General features: G+C 35.5%; 1 long non-coding RNA gene across 1 annotated transcript in view; it reads left to right on the top strand.

Moving 5' to 3' along the window:
- The window catches only part of LOC141514303 (uncharacterized), a 42,563-nt gene extending 37,381 nt beyond the window's left edge, over positions 1-5,182 (top strand). The window contains exons 2-3 of the long non-coding RNA XR_012475988.1: positions 392-615; positions 5,021-5,182. This is a non-coding gene — a long non-coding RNA (uncharacterized LOC141514303). The remainder of the gene's footprint in view (positions 1-391; positions 616-5,020) is intronic.
- Positions 5,183-16,309: the final 11,127 nt, after the last annotated feature.

Genomic DNA, 16,309 nt, shown 5'->3' with positions numbered 1-16,309 from the left:
CCAGAGGAGCATAAACTCTGACAGGTCTTATTAAATTTAAGATTAAACATAGAATTGATGAAGGATCACAGATCTGTCACCTGAGGACCACTGAGACAAACTGAGGTAGATGATCATCAGACAGCACAAGATGAAATTTTGCATCAAAAACCAACTTTCCTTTTCTCTTTATATGTCTGGATGATGCAATTTCTGTGTAAAGGGTGTGCCCATGTTGAGGAAATTACAGATCTTTCAAATATTTATTTGATCTTTCAAATAAGCAACTGACATATAACATCTTTTATGTTTTTAAAATACTTTAAATACATTATCTTATCACAATCTCACAACAATGTGATAGGGCAACAAATCTGTAACCATTAAAAGTATTATTCTCTTCATTTTACAGATGAAGAAAGAAGTTCAGAGAGGCATGAGACCAGTCACACAGAGAGAAATCACAGCTTTTTCCTAACTCCAAGATGAGATTTTTTCCACTAACCTGAATTGTCAACCACAAATAGATCCTTGATTTTCTCTATCCTTCAGAACTGCTTTGAATCCATTCAAAAAGTTCAAAAGAATGAAGAAGAGGATGGTGTTTATATGAACAATGAACAATGAGGAAACAAGGTAGACTCAGAATTAGAACCTAAGAATTTCTATTTTTTTCCTCTCACTCACTCAATTCCCAATTGAACTAATTCTACTCAACTTCTACAGCAACTACAACTTAGAGCAGATTTTAAATTCATGGAATCTTCCCAATATCAATGCTTCCTAGAGAAACTATGTAGAGGGTCGGTGAGGGCCACTACAATGCTATTCTGCCTTTTCCTCTCCTAACTACTTAAAAGAAAGGAATTGGAGGAATCTGGAATTTATCACTCAAAACAATTGGGTCACAGCATATTAGGTTTTCTACTTTGATCAATAATTATAATTATTTTTAATATGCAGTATAAAATGACAAAAATGATATTTGCATTGTTATTCAGTTGTATTTTTGTGATCTCATTTGCAGTTTTCTTGGCAGAGATATTGAAGTAGTTTGCTATTTCTTTCCCTAGCTCATTTTGCAGATGAGAAAACTGAGGCAAATGAGTTTAAGTGATTTGTTCAGGAACAAACAGTTGGAAAATTTCTATGGCCAAATTTGAACTCAGATCTTTCTGAGTTATATTCTATCTATTGAACTAGCTAAGTTCTTTTTGTTAATTTAAATTTATTTTTTATTAAAGATATTATTTGAGTTTTACATTTTCCCCCCAATCTTGCTTCCCTCCCCCCCCCAAAGAATTCACTCTGTCAGTCTTTACTTTCTTTCCATGTTGTACCTTGATCCAAATTGGGTGTGATGAAAGAGAAATCATATCCTTAAAGAGAAGTCTAAGAGGTTACAAAATCAGACAATAGCTATTTGGTTTTTTTCTAAATTAAAGGTAATAGTCCTTGTACTTTGTTCAAACTCCACAGCTCCTTATCTGGATACAGATGGTACTCTCCTTTGCAGACAGCCCAAAATTGTTCCCGATTGTTGCACTGATGGAATGAGCAAGTCCTTCAAGCTTGAACATCACTCCCATGTTGCTGTTAGGGTGTATGGTGTTTTTCTGGTTCTGCTCATCTCACTCAGCATCAGTTCATGCAAATCCCTCCAGGTTTCCCTGAAATCCCATCCCTCCTGGTTTCTAATAGAACAATAGTGTTCTATGACATACATATACCACAGTTTGCTAAGCCATTCCCCAATTGAAGGACATTTACTGGATTTCCAATTCTTTGCCACCACAAACAGGGCTGCTATAAATATTTTTGTACAAGTAATGTTTTTACCCTTTTTTCCTCATCTCTTCAGGGTATAGACCTAGTAGTAGTAGTATTGCTGGGTCAAAGGGTATGTACATTTTTGTTGCCCTTTGGGCATAGTTCCAAATAGTTCTCCAGAAGGGTTGGATGAGTTCACAGCTCCACCAACAGTGTAATAGTGTCCCAGATTTCCCACAACCCTTCCAACAATGATCATTATCCTTCCTGATCATACTGGCCAATCTGAGAGGTGTGAGGTGGTGCCTCAGGGAAGCTTTAATTTGCATTTCTCTAATAATTAATGATTTAGAGCATTTTTTCATATGGCTATGGATTACTTTGATCTCCTCATCTATAAATTGCCTTTGCATATCCTTTGACCATTTGTCAATTGGGGAATGGCTTTTTGTTTTAAAAATATGACTCAGTTCTCTGTATATTTTAGAAATGAGTCCTTTGTCAGAATCATTAGTTGTAAAGATCGTTTCCCAATTTACTACATTTCTTTTGATCTTGGTTACATTGGTTTTATCTGTGCAAAAGCTTTTTCATTTAATGTAATCAAAATCATCTAATTGGTTTTTGGCGATGTTCTCCAACTCTTCCTTAGTCATAAGCTGCTCCCCTTTCCATAGATCTGACAGGTAGACTAGTCCTTGATCTTCTAATTTGCTTGTAGTATTGTTTTTTATGTCTAAGTCCTGTAACCATTTGGATCTTATCTTCGTAAAAGGTGTGAGGTGTTGGTCTAATCTAAGTTTCTTCCATACTAACTTCCAATTTTCCCAGCAGTTTTTATCAGAGAGGGAGTTTTTATCCCAATAGCTGGACTCTTTGGGTTTATCAAACAGCAGATTACTATAATCATCTCCTGCTTTTACACCTAGTCTATCCTAAGGTCTTAAAGTGTTAAATAATACTAGAGTACTAAAAAAGAGTTAGTTCTAGGGTAGCAGTTTTTCCAGGATCATTTCTAAGCTTAATTTCATTAAAAATAAACAAACCAAAAAACAAACCAACTAGAGCAAGATGATAATGATGATTATATATCATCTAGGATAATATACAGAAGGGATTCTATGAACACCGAGATCAAAATGGTAGCTGTGAAGCCCTGGCATGAATGATGAAGTGCTGGCCAGTTGGGTTCTGATGAGGGGGAGGGAATAATTATTTATATAGTATCCAAATGCCAGGTCATATTCTAATTATTTACAATTATTATTTCATTTGATCCTCACAGTAACCCTGGGATGTAGGTGCTATTATCATTCTCACTGTAAGTTGAGGAAGCAAAGGTTAAGTGACTTGCCCAGGGTCACCCAACTACTAAGTATCTGAGTCCAAGTTTGCAATCAATTCTTGAATCCAGTTTCAGCATTCTATTTAACCATTGAGCTGCCTCATAGTGACATTCTTGATTCGGTTAGCACAACATGGGGAAACAGTAATTGTGAAGCAAAGAAACTGATAAGATGGCATAGAGTTGCAGACTAGCTTCACTTGAAACCATGATGATTACAAATGGATGGTACTCCACTAGGTTCTGGTACCCTAGAAAGGTCCGTTACATGAGAAATACTACTCTCTCACTCACTGGAAATATTTCAGTGCAAATAATGCAGACTACTAAAGTGAACAAACTATGAATATACAGGAAACAGATTGAAGATATGAAAACTTTTATAATGTACCAACACTATATCATGTCAAAATTGGAAACAGATCTTGCCAGTTTTTGTGAAGGATTTCCTCAGCTCCAAGTTACATAGCAATGTACTGCTGACAAGAACAAGGAATTTATAAAAAGAAAACACTTCACCTCTAAGCCTAGAGTTAAGGAAATCTAGAGATGAATTAAACAGTTACCAAAATCTGATTAGAAAAAAAAATCAAGGGCACTGAGGAAAATGTCTATTTAATGTAAACTTCAGAAATCATCCTTAATAATGAAATGAATAACAAAAAGAACACTAATATCTCAAGTGATTTTGAAAAGAAGATGGGCATACTTAGACTGTATTTCTAAAAAATCTTCCTTGAGTTTGGTAGAATACAACTTACAGACCAATTATAGTAAAACAGAATAATTTTTAAAAAGCTACTATCTATTTGACATGATGAACATGAATAAAGTATAAAGACATTTTGGGACCTGCATCTAGCATTTTGTGGCCTCCATTTCCATTGTAAGAATGATAGGATTAAAGTAAATGTCCTTCAATTGGGGAATGGCTTAGCAAACTGTGGTATACGTATGTCATAGAACATTACTGTTCTATTAGAAACCAGGAGGGATGAGAATTCAGGGAAGCCTGGAGGGATTTGCATGAACTGATGCTGAGTGAGATGAGCAGGACCAGAAAAACATTGTTCACCCTAACAGCAACTTGGGGGTGATGATCAAACTTGATGGACTTGCTCATTCCATCAGTGCAACAATCAGGGACAACTTGGGGCTGTATGCAATGGAGAATACCATCTGTATCCAGATAAAGAGCCATGGAGTTTGAACAAAGTTCAAGGACTATTCCCTTTAATTTAGGGGGAAAAAAGATACCTTATTGTATGATCTTGTTGTCTCTTATACTTTTTGTTTCTTCCTTAAGGATATGATTTCTCTCTCATCACACTCAATTTGGATCAATGTACAACATGGAAACAAAGATTGCTTTCCATGGGGTTGGGGAGAGAAGTAAGATGGGGGAAAAATTGTAAAACTCAAATAAAATCTTTAATAAAAATAAAAAAATAAAATAAAAGGAAAAAAAAGAATGATAGGATTAAAGAAGTGGTCAGGCAACATCCCTAAGGATGGGTATCAAATATCACTATGGCAGAAGCAAAGAGTTAGCTATTGAAAATCTTTGGAAAGACTTTGGAAATTACATCAATATCTCACTGGTCCACAAAGCATAAAATATAACCCTTATCTGTAAACATCATTAAAGAAGAGAGGCATGTGAAAAGATATCCACAAAACAAAAGCATGTCAGAAATTCTAGATTCTCTTAAGGAAGAAAACAAATACTTTACTAACTATGAGCTATATAAGTGATTTACAAAATATCTCATTAGATCTTCACAACAACCCTGGGAGGTAGGTGATATTATTACCCCATTTTACAGATTAGAAAACTGAAGTTGAGAGAAGTTAAATGATTTTCTCTGGGTCACACAGCCAGTATGTATATGAAGTTGGATTTGAACTTGGTATCCCTTTTTCTAGGCCCAGAACTCTATCTACTGAATTCCTCAGCTGTCTTAATCTGGATTTGAAAGCAAGAGTCAAAATGTTCAGGTAAATACATTGAAACAAAAAAGCTCAAAGAACAAAATAAAGTGTTCAACATTTCTCAAGCATTCTATTATATAAATTTAATAACAGAGAAATCAGAGTGGTGAGAGAGAACCCCTGATGAAGCAGAATATAAAAAATACTCATATATATGGTTTAAAAGAGTATGAAAATATGAGGTGGATCAAATGTGAAATAAAAGAAAAAACTTGTGCACTGTTGCACTAGGTCTCAGCTGACCAGGTTGATGTGGTTACCTTTTATTTGAGATTAGAAAAAAGAGACATTAACAAAAGGAGCTTTCCTTAGCTAAAGCAGATTCAGAACAAGAAAAGGATAATCAATAATTCAGTATTGATTCCATTGAGTACTGCTACCCTCACTTCTCAGTCAAGCCTCAAGGTCCGGAAATGGTTTTAATATCTCTTAAAGAAGACTTAGCTCAGTTTACTTGTTGGGGAATTCTAGGAGAGATTCCTCCTACCACAACTGTTAAGGTTATCAACAACAGAGCATTGATGCCCAGGGAAATGACTGAAATTCTACTGTCTTCTCTGGAAAAAACTGGAGAGCAGTAGGGCCAGTAAAGATCTGTAATTATTGGCTCAAATACTTCACAGGAGTGTGTGAATTACTAGCAAAGCACTATATCAAGTTTCTTCTCAGATAGAAACCTGATCCTACCTTTTTAAAAAAAACTTAGCTATCACATATCTATTATCAAAAGATGAGGACATGCTTTAAATAATAACCTAATTACATGTTTACGTAGTTCATAAAATGAATTCTCAGCTTATTTTACCAAGAAGAAAGTCTATAAACATAACAGAACAATATACTGGCTGAAGAACAAAGGGTGTTCTAAAAAGTCCCAGGAGTGCAAAGAACAACTTATTATTGATTTGGTAACTATTGAACAAGCTGCCCAATAGCACCGGAACATTTATATTGCCTTTGTTGATTATTGCAAAACCTTTGACTTGGTTCCAAACTCATGGCTTATTCATGTACTACAAAAGTATAAAACAGACCCAACTGTTGGGAGAACATTAGAGTATTTGATGTCCACATGGAAAACTCTACTGAAAATAAATGACATCACAATAATGTCAAGATAATTTATATAAAATATGGCATTTTCCTGGGAGACAGTTTAAACTCATTAAGGTTCTGCTTAGTCTTATAATTGTATTTCCTAAATAGAACTAAGAATGACTTTCAAACTAACTAGTGAATAGAATTAAAGCATCTTATATTAATACATATCTAATATCACTCTTTATATACACTTTAGGAATTGTAAAATGGTAGGGCCTACCACCTATAGAAAGATGAACCATTTTTTGCCAAAAAGGATGAAGAGAAGTGATTCTTATACGACATGAAAAACTGGTCAAAATAACTTTAAAAATGCCTTTTTAACAAACAGATAGTATATCAAAGAGCAATAGTTAAGGAGGATAAAAGGTATCTGCCACTAGATTTGTTGAGTGTAACCAAAAGTAATTTACTTCCAGATGCAACCTATGAAATAGCTAAGGTCCAAAAATGAAATCCAAAGGCCCTTCATGGGGCCAATGAACTAAACCAAATTTTGATAAAGATGCATTGAACAAGTTGCTGAATTAATTGGATTTGTTTGTGGAAAGGAAGAGGCTTATAATGACTCTAAGACTGCATCATTGCCACCAGAAATTAGAGAAGTGTAATCTTTATGGAATACAGAATTACTAATATGTAGACTATGCAAGAAAGTAGTAGAAACTGGGACATAAAAATTTAGATTCTACCAAGTATCTCACAAAATGTGATTTGAGGGCTAAAATCATATATATCAAAATTTGATTATATTTCATGGATTTACAGATGACAAATAAGCATACTACTACTACTACTACAGGTCTCAAAATACTCTTCATAACTCAACCAATCAACTACTGGAATCAGTATAGCTTTATCATTGAACAAATCATTACTCGTAACCATCTAGCTCTAGCACTGATCCACAAAAGTTTAAGAATTTTTTTTCAAAATCAGATTTCGGGGCAGCTAGGTGGCACAGTGGATAAAGCACCGGCCCTGGAGTCAGGAGTACCTGGGTTCAAATCTGGTCTGAGACACTTAATAATTACCTAGCTGTGTGGCCTTGGGCAAGCCACTTTACCCCATTGCCTTGAAAAAAAAAACCTGAAAAAAATTAGATTTCACCATAGCAAATGAAGAGCCTATTACATCATAACAAATACTCATATTATCTAAGCTACAAGGAAAAGTTTTCAATTTATAAAGAAATATAGAAGAAAAATTTTTAAAAAGCAAGTGGGAATAGGAGTATCATCTTTGGTTTTTCTGCTACTATAGTTTGAATAAGGATACTTGAAGAGCTTACTTTCATTTAGCCAAAAAAGCAGTTATTTTATCTATGTGATAATCTATAGAACATGAAATATATTTATAGCAGTATAATAATTTGTCTAGGATCATTTCTTTCTAAATCCTATCGAAGTGATGAGAAACATAAGATAGTAATAAGCAATACAATTCTTCCTCATTTTCTTCATTTTGATTCAGTATTTACAAGAGAGGACAATTAGATTCCTTGTTAACCAATCAATTATTTATTAAGCCACTATTATGTGTTAGACACTGACCATTAACATCTAGCCTAAAAGAGTGTACTCTCTAATTTTTCCTCTTACCCCTCTTCCTTCCATCTGAGAAATGTGGCAAATATTTGAATGAAACCTCCACTGATTAATTCTTTCCCATTTATGAGTATTTTATTGTATGTTGTTTTGTAATAGTTCCTAAGTCCTTCCATATATCTATAGTCTATAATATCTTCCTGCAAACATCTCCAAAGCAGGGTTCATGTGTTCTTCCCTTTCCCCTTTTTCCTGTCTCTTTCCCCCCTCTTTCTTCCTTCTCTCTTTAGTTCTCACCCTTCTCTATCTCTTCCCTCTCTATGTCCTTTATTCCTTTCCATTTCTGCTATCCCTCTCCCTTTTCACCAGGAATGTAATCAATGTTCCTTTCTTACAAGAAATCTTCTTTCAGGAAAAAAATGTATGCAAAATACATGTTTGAGTTTAATCTACATTATTAAGACTTAAGACTGATTATCCTTCTTTTTCGAAGACCATGACATCATGGAGGTGTTGCCATGACAAGCACGTGAATTGGATTTGAGTGAGAGGGTGCTGTGCTAAGTCGCCAGCCTTACTTTCTTCTCTAGAGCCATTTAAGTCCAGTGGTCAGATATGAATCAGGACAACTGGAGATGGCCCTGGATGCAAGGAAATCAGGCTTGAATGACTTGCTCAAGGTCACACAGCTAGTAAGTGTCTGATACTAGACTCAAACTCCTGCCCTCCTGACTCCAAGGTCAGTGCTCTACCCACCGTGCCATTGAGTTGCCCCAAGTCTTAAGACTGGACAATCAGCAAAACAATAAATCAAACCCTGATTTATTGTGTTTGATCTTAAAGGTGTAAATACTTACACCAAAAATTTAACAATAAAATTGTTTTAGGTTGGCTCCAACGTGCTCCTTCCTTTCTTTCCTTCTATTTCTTTGGAATTTGCCTTATACAATACACTAACAAATGCTTTTCAATACACTCCTTCAGTTACAAAAATTGACAATAAATGTTGACCGACTGATAAAGTGATACTGCCTTCCCTCTCTACTTTTGTTCCCACTTGAAAATCTCAGAATATTTGTATTACAATAGAAGTAAAGTTTACCTATATCAAAGAAAAGGATTCAGCTGCCAATGCCCACAGATTTCCCTTTCTAGTCAAAACATACTCAATGTATGCATAGTGTCCTTCATACTATCCAATCTTGAGAAATGAATGATCTGTCAATGACAAGTACAGAGGTATACTTGGGTCAAAAAACAGAGGACGTGAGCATATGGAAAGTGCCACAGTGGATCACTTTGGGGTAATAGAAAGAACATTTGATTGGCTGTCAGGAATTCTAAATTGTGGTACTCATACTCACTCTGTCGAACAACTCACTATGCGACCCTTGACAAATCATTTCTCTCTCTAGACTTCAATTTCCTTTTTTGCAGGCCTTGAGTTTCAGTGACTTGGGAAGAACTCAAAACTACTGAAACTTTGAAGGATTTTCTCATTATAACAGAGAATTCTTGGATTAGACTGTTTGTAGATATTGAGAAGAATCAATTTAATTTGAGAGACTTCTGCCCAAGTTGAGGGGCACTAGTAAGAGGCTGTGGGGAGGATATGGGAAGGCTTGAGCAAGATGCCAATTGATGAATGTTCAGATAAGAGAATGAGAAAAAAGTGATGTGTAAGAAGTAGACTAAAGGTCAGTTTGAACTGGTATTTGTAGCAGTTGCAGCTCTAAGTAAAGGTGGGGTTCTTTATTTCCCTAGAGCATAAGCAATGGGGGAATGTACACCTAGAGTTTAAGTCTCATTCCTTATATTCATCAAGACCCATTCAGACCAACAAGGGGAATGGCATAGAATGGAAGAAACAGGCAACTCTGGATGTAAGATGCATTAAGGTTTCTATGGTTTGAGTGAATGTTTATCTGCAAAAAAATGTTACTTGTTATTGCTAATGAATTACATGGCAATTCACAGTGATTTTTGCCAATGATGAGGAAATGACCAATGAAGACATTCTTAAGAACTTATACAATCTCTTATGTTGGAGGGGAAAAAATGGTAAACCATATATCTTTGTCCAGAAAACCCCCATGGACAATTTGTTCCATGGGATCATGAAGAGTCAGATACCATTCAACAACTGAACTACAACAACTACAGCAATAGTAACAACAACAACATATGAACATTTGATGAGCTTGATTCAGAAATGTGTGATACAGAGGTCCTTTCACTCTCAAATTTAGAGGTATCCTCTATTATTTGTTGGCTTGCTACTTTGGAATGAAAAGTCTTAATTGTCTGCTGAGCTAGAACTAAGTGTACACATAAAAGGCTTGAATAAACAAAATTTCTTTTTTCTGGTGGTAGTTTTGGCAAGAACTTCTATGGATCTTGGATGGGGTTTGAGTGATGACACTGGCTCTCTCTCTTCACCCGGCTTCCATATGGCATAATGCTTCTTTCTTCAGTCTATTGGGTTTCATTCTTTCCTGATTTTAGGTGAATGAGTATTTGTGATGGAATGGTAAAGGTCATAACCTTGTAAATTTTGACAAGCTGGAAGAATCATCAAAGGTTCTTATAGAACTCACAGTAGCAGTAATTAAATCTAATGAGGAGACAGTTCTGAGGAATAATTTGCTTGAACTAGCCCAGCAGTGAATTGGCCAGGCAGTGGAAACATCATGTCCTGCAAGTAAGTTCACTTAGAGTGAACATAGTGAGGGGAATGTTTTATAGTCATTTGAAATTTAAGTTCACCTTTCACATGAGTGGCTGTATAGAGGGGAGAATGTACTCCTTTAAGAGGCTGATATTTCTATTGTGTTTTTCGCTCTAAATCCTCTCAGTAAACATACCTTTGTAGAAACTCATTGATATAATTGCTTAAATGATATTAGGTAGATATTTCCTGGTTATTGATGGCAGTTGGGGGGAGGAAGAACACCCAGATGGGTGATCATGAGCAGTAATACTGAAAAATCTTTTAATCCCTCAAGATTACACCTAGAATCCTGAGGGAGAGGTAGTATCCTTGCTATAGGGATACAACCTGCTGGTTCAAATGGGGGTGAATGGGAAAATGAGCTTAGATGCTATGCACTAAATGTCTAAGCTTATAAATTCCTGATTAAAGACTGAGAAAAAAGAAACTATTTCATGGAAGAATACAATTTTCCACTTTTACTTTAGCCTGAGCAAATTAGAAAGTTGCTAAAATTTTGGTAATTACTGAAAACATCCCATAGCATACACACAAGACTACCTTTGAACCTAGAGAGAATAAGAAATTAGTCAATAGTGGAGAGGATGGTAGTTATATGTTTGTGGTATATACATGAAAGAATTTGTATCACACCCCACACTTTGTAAGAGATATAGCTGTAAAATGAAGTGTTTGGACTGGGATGACAACTTGGGTCTCTTTTACTTTTAATATCCTCCATCCATAGGGATGCTTGGCATTTGAGTATGGTGGTTGCTTTCTCCACTCTGATCCAATCTTCACATTGTTACCAAAGTGATTTTTCTTGGGTGCATGCTTTTACTATGGTTCTATCTACTCAATACATTCCCATTTCATTATTCTATGATCTAGTCAAACCAGGCTTTCTGTGCCTTACATATAACATTCTGTTTCCCATCATGCCTTTGTCCTACCAATTATTTATGGTAGAATACATTCTCTCCTCAATTCTAACTCATAGAATACCACACTTCTTTTTTTTAAATTTGTGAAATGAACCATTTTTATAGCAGTATAATAAAAAAGATGATTGCACACAAAACTACAAATCTGTTATGTACAAATTGCTATTCTTCTTAAATATATAATAAAGTTATCATGTAAATTTCTCCTTTCTCCCCCTTCCCCATGGCTATCTTCTTTCAATATTCAGCTTTAGCAACACTTTCTATGTGAAAACTTTTCCTGATCCCTCCCTTGTCTTTATTGTGTATATGGTTATATGAGTACATATTATCTATAAGTACATAATAGAATGTAAGTTTTGTGAGATGATTCCATTTTTGTTTTAGATTCTCTAGCTCCTTGTATATTACCTTGTCAAATAATAGGTGCTTCATAAATAATTGTTGAATTCATTGGTTGAAATCATTCTCAGAGGTTGTGTATTCCTTTTTGATAGTCCATTATATGATCATTCACAAGTTTCTTTAAAAAATGACTTTTAAATTTTGTTTTTATTGACATTTTATTTTTATATCATCTTCATTTTAAAACTCAGATCAAGCTTTTCTTTCTATAAGAAGCCCTGTCCTTAAAGAAACCTATATTCTATACATATAGAAATCAGGAGACACAAAAGAAATTCAAGGTAAGGGAGCAGCTTTGCAGCTCAGTGGATTTACATGACCCTGGCCATATAGACCTTAGACCTTTTGCCTCAGTTTCCTCAAATATAAAATGGGCTGGAGAAAGAAATGGCAAATTACTCCAGTATCTTTGCCAAGAAAACTCAAAAAGGTTTCATGAAGAATCACATAACCACAATGATTGAACAACATAGTGTTCAATATAGAGTAGATTATTAATAATTGATTACTTATTGATTGAATATAGCTCCCTTACTCATGAGCTTGTTCTTTGTAGAAAGAATTTTAAAAAAAGAAATAAAAAATGTCAGTAAATTCAATCAATTTATCAGTTATTTCTGATAGTATGTACAACATTCTATACCCATAGTCTCCCATTTCAGCAAAGAGAAGAGGAAGGTTCTTTTTCTCAATTCTCTTCCAGGAGCAAGCTTATAAAGACAATTCTTTGGAGGCTACCATGGAAAGGGTACTGACTCTAGTATAAGAGTGCCTCTGACATGTACAACCTTCGATTAAGTAATTTTTCCCTCCCAGGGCCCAAAGTTCCTTCTCTGAAAAATGAAAGGATTATACTAGATTACTTAGTATGTCCCTTTTAGCTCTAGACTATACTTCTAAAAGTGTTCTTTAGACTCTTGAAAGATTCTTATGTTCTTCCAGGTCACTTGTATTATTAATATTTACAATATTAAAATGCCTATATTTTATTTCAAAAGTAAATGAGTAATTTAGTTAATAATATTCTTTAAAAGTTAGACTTTGCTTAATCTATAGGAATGCCATTCTCAATAGGTGAGCTTCTTTGGAGTGGCAAACAGGTTTAGGTAGGATATGGGTGTTATGCAAAGTAGTATGTGACTGAGAAATAATAACGACCAGTTATATATTACCTTATGATTTATAAAATGCTTTTCTCATGATAACATTATGAGGAAGATAGTATTTTTAGAGGAGGAATAGGTATTTATGATTTCATTGGTTAGGGAATTAAAATGTAGAAAATTATTCCTTTAACGTAGATCAACAAGTCTTATAGTAACTTATTTAGTATTAACAGTATTTAGAATGAACCTCCCAGTAGCCTACTACAAAGGCTTCCATGTATCCTCTTTCCCATAATTCTCATGTAGTTCACAGTCAAGAGCAGACACCCAGAATTTGGAGAATGATGAATAAACTGCCTATTGAACAGACAAGTCTAGAGTCCTATTTTCTGTCATTGACCCCTGTGAATGAGGATCAAAGACCAATTACAATCAAAATAGAGTGGGAGAGCATAGACAACCCAACAAGGGGCAAATACTCTTATGATTTTGTTAATTCATTTTGAGCTTGATTCTACATAGACATGAGTGATTTGCTTCTGCTTATTCAGGGAAGCCAACAGGAGTACTGGATGGAGATGTTACAGGCCCACACTGGAGCAGGCAGTAGCTATGAAATTCAGACTCTAAATCCTCATTATAAGGCTTTTTAAATGCACAGACAGGATATTAGCGTTTAAACAGCTTCTATTACTCCAGGGCAAACTTTAAAAAACATAATATTTATAGAAAACCTCATTCAGCTCACCCTGTTTGCTCTTTATTTCTCCTGCAATTACTGCTAATTTGAAGACGTTTTGCTTTGGCATCTCAGCCTGTTGCTGAGTCAATTACTAAGGCACCCACTGGTAGCTGTCACTACAGAATACCCTGCAGTCTAGTCCCTGGTGACCAGTCTGTTGAGGTAGAAAAGGGTCTGGAGTTCCCTTCTCTGAGATCAACTCTCAGAGGGAGGCAACTCAGCCATAAAACCCACCTGCTATCTGGGGGCTAGAAAACTGATGCTATACCTCACATATTCACAGACTTGCCCTGTAGTTCTTCTTCATCATCTTTCCCACCATCCTCACTTTCTTCACCTGGGAAACATGTTGCTCCCAGTTAACCCAAAGCAGGTTCTTTGTAGCAATGTATAAAGGTTCCTTGACTCTGGTTTTGAGCAAAATTATTGAACCCAGGATACCACTGCAAGCTGAACTCATAACTTCAATACTTAGAATTTAGAATTCTGGTGACTCTAGTTGGTTTCGTAGTTCATAAAATGAATCAGGACAAGATCGTATGAAAGTGAGAAAGAGCATACCATTGACCTCTCACTGAATTTATTTACTGAAGACCCCTCTTTTCACATACCACACTTTTATATCACTATTAATTTTTAAATAATCCTTCCTTCTCAAACAAATTATAGTCAAGAAAAGCAAATAACTAGGATTTACATATGCTCCTTGAGGGAAGGACTGGTTCATTTTTGTGCTACACACACACACACACACACAGAGAGAGAGAGAGAGAGAGAGAGAGAGAGAGAGAGAGAGAGAGAGAGAGAGAATAAATGAAAGGTAATCTTTTTTTTTTAGGTTTTTGCAAGGCAAATGGGGTTAAGTGGCTTGCCCAAGGCCACACAACTAGGCAATTATTAAGTGTCTGAGACTGGATTTGAACCCAGGTACTCCTGACTCCAGGGCCGGTGCTTTATCCACTGTGCCACCTAGCCACCCCCGGAATGTAATCTTTAAAGGGAGATGTTAGCAGTGGGAAGAGGGGATGCATTTGCAGGAAAGGTGTCTTCTAAAAGGTAGGAACTGGGCTGAGTCTCAAGGAAAGAAAGGAGAAGAAAGACATTCTAGGTAGAATAGCAGCATGAGCAAAAATAATAACAATAAGGATCATAACAACTATTACTCTGTATATAGGATTTTGAGGTTCACCAAACCCTTCACAAAAAATTATTTAATTTTATCTTCATAATAACCCTGGGATGCAGATGCTATAATCTCTCTCTCCTCTCTCTCTCTCTCTCTCTCTCTCTCTCTCTCTCTCTCTCTCTCTCTCTCTCTCTCTCTCTCTCTTCCCCTACCTCCCCTAAGGAATTCTTTTGGACCTGTTGTCCATAGAAATAATTTCAAATCTTGTAGTCTCTGATTTATATTCTTTTTAATTATTTTATATCTATGTCATGTGTTCTTAATTTGATTATAAAGCCCCTCAAAGGTAGGAAAGTCAATGGCTGAACAAATCATACCTAGAACAGGAAGGACCTGAGTCCTAACTGTCCTCCAGCCTTCAAATTCTTCTTTTTGAGAAATTTAGCCTTTAAATCACCTTTCACTAGGCTCATCTCTCTATCTCCCCACATTCCTTTTTTCCTCTTTCACAGTAATGGTGTATTTTATTAAACTTTTAACTCATCTGAAGGACTGTTGGGTATGAAGGTTAATCTGATTCAGTTTAAGACTCTAAGGGTAGATGGATAGGCAGTAAGGCAGGGCTGTGAGTGGAGAAGCTACACTGTTCCTAGGACTAATTTCCTCAGAAAAAAACTAAGTAGCCACACACATTCAAAGAGAATTGTAGGATTGAGCTTGACTAGAAGGCACAAAACTATGTCACATAAATGGATGTGAGATGATCTGAGGCAGAAAACATGCTTTGCAATATAATTTGGAATTATAGTAGAATATTCAACCATTACTAGGTATTGATCCTCCCCCCCACCAAGAGGTTGCAGAAAGAGGGAATGGCCCTACATAAATACAGATGTTTTATTTTTATTCTTTTATACAAATATTTTTGATAGCACTTTCTGTAGTAACAAAGACTTGAAATTAAAGTGAATAACCAATAATTAGGGAAAAACTTAACCGCTCATGAGATAGCTGTACTGTAAAAATAAAAATTAAGAATTCTTAGAAATTGGGAAAACTTATCTGAACTGATGCACAGAAAGACAAACCAGGAGGACAATTTACATAATGCCTACAATAACATAAAGGGCAATAACACTAAATGAATCCAATCTGTTCAGTGTCACTTATGCCCAAGTTCAGAAGCCCATCAGAAATGCATGCTTGTTGTTTCTCAACATGTAATCTAAGAGAGTGAAATGACATACATGTTGTTAGATATGGCCAATAAATTATTTGCGTTTCTTGACTATAACTTGTCTGAGGAGGAAGGATCATTGAGAAACTGATAGTGATATAAAAGAAAAAAAGAAAATTCACATTCCATTGAATGTTTAGGAGTTCTGCTAAGCTTGTTCCTTGATAGCATTATTAAAGGAACTTTCCCAACAAAATAGCACTGGACAATAAAACTATTATATTCCTGGGGCTCCCAGATCCTTCCTTTCCTCGATTTTTGCCACAGATTTTTCCTTATTTAAAAGTCAGGTCATGGCTACT

Source organism: Macrotis lagotis, chromosome 2 (genome assembly GCF_037893015.1).
Source record: "Macrotis lagotis isolate mMagLag1 chromosome 2, bilby.v1.9.chrom.fasta, whole genome shotgun sequence".
In the NCBI taxonomy this organism is placed as follows: Eukaryota; Metazoa; Chordata; class Mammalia; order Peramelemorphia; family Peramelidae; genus Macrotis; species Macrotis lagotis.
Note: the sequence above shows the minus strand (reverse complement) of the source record. Positions and strands in the feature narration are given on the sequence as shown.